This window comes from Anomalospiza imberbis, chromosome 12 (assembly GCF_031753505.1).
Source record: "Anomalospiza imberbis isolate Cuckoo-Finch-1a 21T00152 chromosome 12, ASM3175350v1, whole genome shotgun sequence".
NCBI lineage: Eukaryota > Metazoa > Chordata > Aves > Passeriformes > Viduidae > Anomalospiza > Anomalospiza imberbis.
This window is the reverse complement of record NC_089692.1, coordinates 16,984,595-16,992,454: the sequence shown is the minus strand read 5'-3', so window position 1 is coordinate 16,992,454 and position 7,860 is coordinate 16,984,595. Positions and strand designations below refer to the sequence as shown.

Sequence of the window (7,860 nt, the reverse complement as noted above, 5' to 3'; positions counted from 1 at the left end):
GCAAGGAAATGATCTGTTTCTTCTCTATTTCAAGAGGGAAGAGGCCATAATTTTTGTCTTTTTGAGGCTGCAGTGGAGGAGGTTTCCTGGCTCATTCAGGTGCAACTGTCAGTGAAGAAAGCAGCAAAGCAGCAAGTTCAGAAAAAAATACTGTCCAAACCACTGTCCTTCTGTAGATCAAGAAGAGACCAACAGGTCAATGGGGTCTCCTCCATCCTTCTGCATGAAGACAAACTATGTGCTAAGACTTCTGTTCTGAAGCCTTTTAAATGGGATCCCTGAAAAAAAAAAAAAAAAAAAAAGCCACAGAGTCTTTTCCCAGTGAAACCTTTTCTCCATTCAGCTCATATTACAGCTGAGCTGCTTTACAGACAGGGGAAGAAATCTCCAGCTCCATTTCAAGTTGGGGATTTGCAGACCTGAAGGTCTCAGCCTCTTTAGTGGGAGAGTGTTAAGAGAGATGACATAATCATATATTAACAGCACAATAAGTTACTTACTCCTTTCTCTGACACTGAAACTTGGCTCTGGGGAGGCAGCCAGACCATTGTCTGTTTGAAGGAGCAAAGGTGAGGCATCACACTGGTGTTTCTATGAATATTTCATAGCTCAGAGCAGTAACCTGTCTGTTCCCTTACAGATGCCTAGCTATGCTTTAAACAAAATGCAGAATGTAGCTATAAGCAAATGTACATTTGCTTAAATTCTCCTTTGTACATCAGTAAGTTGACTGAAATTGCACAGAGTGTGAAAACATTGTACAGAGTGGAGGAAGAAGAGAGGAATAGAGATCTCGAGGGTCTAACAGCAATTTTCTTGTACTCTTTTCAAATGAGAGGGAAGAACATAATGAAAACCCTCCTAACAAACCTCATCTGCTGCATCTGCACAGGGATGTGCTCCCTGTGGCAGTGGCACTGGTCCCAGTGCAGGAGACACCATCTCCAGGTGATGCTGGAGGAGAAGAGCTGTCCTGTGCTGCTCGTGGTACACAAACAAGCAGCTTGGACTCCACCACGTCAAAGACAAGCGTGACTTGTGCCTCTAACAGTGATTGCCCTCTCTGTGACTCTTCCCTTTTCATGTACTCAGCACTTTCAGTCCAGCCTGTTTCTTTGCAAGATACGACTAGAATAAAATGATGAAAAAAAAAAAATCCAAAGTATTTCTTAACAGCATTTTATGCCCTATACTAGTGTTAACCTCTAGCAGAGCTCCCCAGAATTATCATTGATGGTGGCCTATGGATTGACTTTAAATTTTGTTGCCTGGCTTTTTCTGGACTTCTTCACATTATTAAGTACTGGTGGCTCTGCAGTAAAAAGTGAAAATTCAGTGTAGTTTTTTGTTATTAAGATCATGAAAGCTTGCAGCAATTTTTTTTTTATTGCACAAATTTTCACAGCTAACAACCTTCAAAAGCAGCAAAATCCTGGTGCATTTCCTACGTGCTTGTATTGCAAGAGGAAAGCAGGTAGCTCAGAGGACTAGCAAATGCCACGTGTAGTAATTTGATGCACAACTGCCATTAACAATAATGGGAATTGTATGTCTGATGATCCATTATGCAGAGCAAAGAAGATTCAGCCCTGGGGGTTTGCTCTGCAGCCTTCAAAAGTGCAAGGAAAAGTATGGAGGCAAGTAAAGGCTGAGGAGCTTGTTTCTCCTTTCCTGCCCATAAAGAGATGCTAAGAACAGCATTTTTAAGTCTCATGAAAAATCTACATCTCTGGGGTTTTTTTGTTGTTGTTATTTGAGGAGGGGGGTTTTAACTGAAAAGGCAAAAAAAAAAAAAGTTTCTAAGCCTAACTATCTAAGTTCAGACTGAACCAGCAGCTGGCTGGTGATTAAGAACACTTCTGCTCTCAACCTCGGGGCTTGGTGCTCACAGGGTCAAGAGCTTTGCTCTCTGGCTCTCCTCCCTCTTGAAATAAGCAGGCTAAGCTGTGTAAATGGCAGGAAGGCCCAGAAGAGTCTTGGCCCAGATCCTCTCCCTGGTGCTATTTGATGAGCTACCTCAGCATTGTAACTGGTTTAGAAAATAAAATAAACCCACAGTTTCCATCTGAGTTCTTCCAAACAGCTTTAATTATTCATTTCTTAAAATAATAAATATTAAAAAAAAAACATTTTGGGATACTCTTCACCTTTGTCAAGTTGTTTTTTACATGGATTTTTTTCCCCCAGAAAAAGAGTACCCAGTTTCCTAACTAAATTTAGTTAGGACCCAGTTTGCAAAATTTGTCCCACATCCATCTGAACAGAGAGGCAAAACGTTCCCCATGGAAGAGGATCTCACTGAGGAAATAGGACAGTGCCTGGTGCACAAGGACAAAATCTGGGACAACACAATTCATTACAGTTCTAAAAACAAATGTACCCCTGCACCATCTCCACAGACTTCTCATAAGGAAGCCTTTGGAAGTGCAGCCTGTTCTTGATTGCTGACCCTAAAGTCCATTGTATGGTGATTTTTTTTTTTTCCTTAATGATGCTTTTATTTAAGGCACAATCTTCCTCTGAAAAGTCAAACTCCTGGCAAAAGATCAGGCTCTCTTTGTGCTTTGGGCTTTGTTCTTCAGTGTCAGCAAGGAAATGTATTTTCCCTCCTTGTTGCTCAACCAGTGATGGAAACCAGGCACAAGTAGAGGGCAAATGTTGGACCTCAGTTTTAGGTGCATGCCCACATTCCCACATACACACTCAAATGAGTTAAAATGAGCCCACTAAAAAATGGTGAAATGGTGATTTGAGAACAAGAATTGACTTAAAATTCTTTAGCTATGTGTGACTAAGTGTGGAAAAAGAGAAAATGGGAGAAAATGAATGTGAGCTTCAGATCCAGAGCCTGCAGATGTGTCAGGTAAAGATGCTTTTGAGTTGGAAATGGGACACATCTTTTTCTGAGGTTTCAGAGAATTCATGTTGGTCTCTTGTGTGTCACTTCTACCTTCATGTTTTACACTAAGTTGGAGTTCACCTTCCCTGAAGGTTTTTCCCTTCAAGGCTTCATTTCTCATCTATTTGCCACTAGCTGGGAAAAAAATAAGTTGCATAGAAGATAAACTGAAGGATTGTTCTTAGACATAAGGATTTCTTACAGTTTGATGTAGTTCCTCACCCTGCCCCTTTGAAGGTATCTCTGCAGTGTGACACTTGAAACAGAATAGAAGAGCAGCCATGGGATGCTGCCAGGAGAATTTTGGTTCAAAATCCTTCTGTTGGCAATTTATATGTGTTTTGGTTTTTTTATTGGAGAGCAGAATTGTTTCCCAAAGTGGGAAAAGCTCCATCATTTGTAATAACTAAGAACAGTGAATAAGGTATTAAAAATTCATTATCTGGCTCAGTAGTAAGGGGTTTTTAAGGCTTAGATGCAGAGTATGGACAAAGTGGCCTAATAGCCTTTTTTCAGCTGCTGTTTTCATGGCCCTAAAAGGCACTTGACTTAAATAATTCACTGCCCTGTGTTCCCAGTAATCTCCCCCCTGTCCCTTTCAGAGCACGCACTTGTACTGTATTAATAAATGACTTTACATTTTTGTAGTCATTTTCCTATTACCTGTCTCTTCTATTTTTTTCTGTATTTTTGTGACCTCAGAAGTCCTTTGGAAAGAAAAATCTTTCTTAATCTTTGCTATTCATGTCCCAGTGTTTTATAGCCACAGCAAAGGATGGAAAGATGGATATTTTTTAGCAGTATAAATGGAGGATCAGGCACTTGATGATATCCTTGATTTGATCATGGAATGGTGGTGACTGCACACAAATGACCCAATTACAGCTCATGCACTTCAGCAGTCATTTGTCCACACCCTGGACAAATGCACAGTGGCACATGTGTGATGTGACACACAGTTGTCTCTGCCCTGCTTAGGACAAATAGAATTGAGATGTTTGAGATCTGCATTTATTTTGTTTTTTATTGCCACTTTCTGATTGACAGCTATTCAGAAAAGTGTTTCCCCGAGCTATGTTTGTATTCTCCAGGTAGGAGTGTATACTGCACCTATTAAGACCTTCTGATGCCTGTCACTTTTATTTTACTGAATAATATACCTATCATTTTAGCTAAAACCCGATTCCCATTTTTGTGGGAGCTGGTTTTTCCTCTTTCTTCCAACATCAGCTTTTCAAAAATCACGGGTTGCATCTTCAGAACCAGCCCCTAAATCTGCTCCAGCAATCAACCACAGGTGCAATTTCATAAGTACAACCAATTGCAGGAGGAAATTATGGAACTTAAAGATCAAGCGTCGCCCTGATTTGTAAGCACAAATAGCAGGGATAAACGAAGTCGATGGGAGCTGTAAGTGCTCCGTTTCTCAGTGGAATGCTGCTGTTTGCACCCACAAATTAGATGATAGGAAATCAAATCCTGCTATGCACACTGTCAGTTGATTGCAGGATTGAGGCAGGAGACTGAGATGGGAAGCAAGTCCCCCTAAAAATGTGGTCCTTCAGGCTTACTAGTGCTTTTCCAATAAAGGCAGCATATGTCACACATTGTTGGCTAATCTGGCTAATTTGGCATCTTCAGCAGTGGGTGGTATCCCTTGCTTCATGTTTTCTGAAAAAAATTAAATTAAAAAATGGGGGAGCAAAACATTCAGCAGTGGGGATGCAGAGAAGTTGCTTGGGGGAAGCAAAGGGGTAATTTATTTTTAATTTTTTTTACACACTGTTCCCTCACAGTAAATATCAATTATGAGAGTGAGTTCACAAGTGCTGGGACAAGAACTGGGCAAGAAACTCACTCTGCCCTATTCCCCTGCCTTCTTCAGTGTGTTTGGGTCCTTGGAGCACGTGTTCCTCAGGCCAAAACTGTCTCCCAGGATAACTCTGTGTATTTATAGTCCCCACCTCGGTGCAGCCTGGTGGCAACAGAAATTGCAGTGGATAAATCACTCCATCATCACTGTGCCTTCTTGTGTGTTCCTTAAAAATGAGCTGTAAAATGTTTTATGTAGTCCTACTGTTGGGTTATAGGTTAAACTCAAATCCAGAAGCATTTTTTGAGCCTCTTACACTTTGGACTAAAAGGTAATCATTTACTACCAGCTATCCAGAATTTTATATCTATATATATCTCAGGGGTTTCCTAATATACACTTAGTAGTTTGAACTCGACCATAATTACACTGTTATTATCTTCATAAGCTTTACTTATCTCATTATCAACTCCTTCCCATGTTGGAGGTCAGTGGAGTCTCCCTGCTATTAGCCATTTAATCCTTTTACCCAGTAGCTCTGTTCTCATTGATTCACTTACTGTATTTCTCTGTAGCTAATATTTCTGACATTTCAGACCAACCTCTCCCCTTGCCTTTTACTCTGTCCAAAGTAATCTCTACCCCTATAGATTCTGAGTTCATTACTGCCTGCTTTAGGAGTGCTGCAGGTCCCCACTAAAACCTTTATGGTTTTGCCTTTGGAGTCATGCCAGGGCTGCCTGTCCTTGGCACAGGGTAGGCTGGGGGACACCACCAAAATCTGCATTATTTGCAAAGAGATAGGTGAAGATGGCTGTGCTGGTGGCAATAAATAAGAGGAAGCCTTTCCCATAACTAGGAAAAATTACCATTCTCATAACACTGCTTTTACGGATTTATATCAGGCATCTTATCTGATGGATATTGTGTTGTTTTAGAAATAGCATTTATTGATTTTACTCTCCCTTTGAGATGCAATTAACATTTTTGAGGCTTTATTTCTCAGTCCCTTTCCATCATATTGTCATTCACATGTGATCCCATTCGATGTGAACCCTGGTTTGTATTTCTGACTGGGACTGTTGCTGCAGAAAGGAGATTCTGTGGAGGAAAGAGAGAGTTTGGTTTTGAAAAGTCTCCCAAGTATTTTCCCAAAGAAATTATTTCCTTTATACTTGAAGTACCACTGAATTATAATTATTTTAGTTTATTTTTTTTTATTTTAATGAGGTGACAGTTACTTAGGCATCCAGAGTGTTCTTCAGTTCTTGGCAGTCTTAAGCTGAACACGTGCTAAGTCTAGCAAGGATAATTACACCAGCTGTGACCTTTTTGAACACATATTTGGACCAAAGTAGTTTTCAGTCACTTTTGATTGACTTAGAGCTTACTTGAATTTGCTTTCTGTAAACTTCAAATATTACCTTCCTGCTGCTGTGTTACTGTGTATGTGTCGTGAGCAGTTTTATCATTTCATATTTGTTCCTCTTTACGATGCCTGATGGCTCTGGGGAAGCTTTACAGAAGATTGGGACGCAGGTCCAGGTGCTGCTTTGGGCTCAGGTGGCTGTAACAGGCTGTGAAAGGTGTCCCAGAGATGGGCACTGGCTTCCTGCCCCTGGGGGAGTCAACTTGTGGTGCCTGAGCAGCTCAGTGATTCCTCTTTTAATGCCCCAGCTCTTAGGAGAATAAAGGGGAGATGAAAATGAATAGAAATAAAAATTCTTTCTTTTTTTTTTTTTCATTTTTGGAGGGAACAGCTGAAAATGTTTATTCAAATCAAGAAATTATTGGTGTTCCTAAGAGTCTCCTTGGATCCATAGTGGAGTTTCGGTTCTACTTCATGGGTTTTACACCTATAATGCTACATCTTTGGCCCTGGTTTATTATTAAAGGGCAGGTGCTTAATTAAGAGAGCTTTAATCAAGAACAAATGTCTGGCAAAGTATTTAAGAGAAATTTTGCTTCTGTTTTTGAGGTACGCTCCTGAGCATGCAAGCTGGATAGCAGAGTCAGTTCATGCAGCATTATTATTAATTTAATCTAATAAACAGACTTAGCAGTAAGTGTGTGAGAATAATTTGTTGCTATTTATGCATTCCTCCTTCTCAGCATTCCTATGCTCACAGGACATATATAGTCACATTTTATTATTTCACCTATTTTGGCTTCTGTGCTACAGGGCAGGCAGAGCTGGCAGCGTTTATCGGAGTTGGTTTCTTTCCACTAAACAATTTCACTGCTGACCAAACAGTGCGTTTGTTTCTCTGGAAGGGTGTGCTCACTGTGAAATCCAAGGAGCTGTCAGAGTCGAGACACATAACTTCAGGCTGCTGAAAAGATCCTGAGCTCCAGAGGGCTTTGTAACCCCCCAGCTAACACAAGGTTTCCATCACTGCAGCTCTTCTGTTGAGCAGAGCTGGGTTTTGTGCAAGGGAGTTTTTTTTCCAAGGAAGGTAAGCAGGGGTAATCCAGTTGTTGGGTAAACTACACCTGAGAGGATTAAAGAGGTGACATTTGTGTCACCTCTCTGGTCATTCACTTCTGTTTAAGGTTAGAGAGGGGGCTGTACTACTCTGAATGCTCCAGTCTAGTGTCTGTGTCTGCCTGGGGCTGGCCAAGTGAGCTCCTTCCCTTGAGAAGTCCATTTTGGGGACATCTGTGACTCACCAGATGGATTCTTGCAACAACAGCAAGGCTTGTTTACACTGGGCAATGGCACAGGTTTGCAGAGCAGAGCCGTTGCTGCTGGGAACAGGAGTAATTTTAAGGGATTTTACTCATGGATGGCTCTAAATCTGATCGTGTTGGCTGAATGTTCATTACTGCTGGGAGCACACCGCACACCTCTGGAGCACAGCACATCTCCCAGGGCTGTTTCATCCCAGTGTTTGCATCCTTGGGGATGCTCTGCCACATGAACCAAACCAGAGAGGGCATGACAGAGAGGGGTAGCTCAGTGGTGCACTGCTGATGTGCCATCAAACCCTAACAAAGAGTCACTCTATATTTTGCAACGGTAATGTGGCAGGCACATTCTTCTGTCTTTCAGGATTTTTCATAGAGGAGCACAAAGGAAAGAAAGAGGAAAGAAAGAGAAAACTATTTCTATTTCTGCTCCTTGTTTTTCCCACATGGAATGTGTTTG

General features: G+C 41.3%; 1 long non-coding RNA gene across 1 annotated transcript; it reads right to left on the bottom strand.

Annotated features, from left to right (window-relative positions):
- Nucleotides 1-295: 295 nt before the first annotated feature.
- Nucleotides 296-7,722, bottom strand: LOC137480983 (uncharacterized). Its single transcript, XR_011003231.1, has 3 exons — nt 6,872-7,722; nt 4,471-4,570; nt 296-551 (listed from the first exon to the last, which is right to left on the bottom strand). It is a non-coding gene; the product is annotated as an uncharacterized lncRNA (long non-coding RNA).
- Between the last annotated feature and the right edge of the window lie 138 nt (nt 7,723-7,860).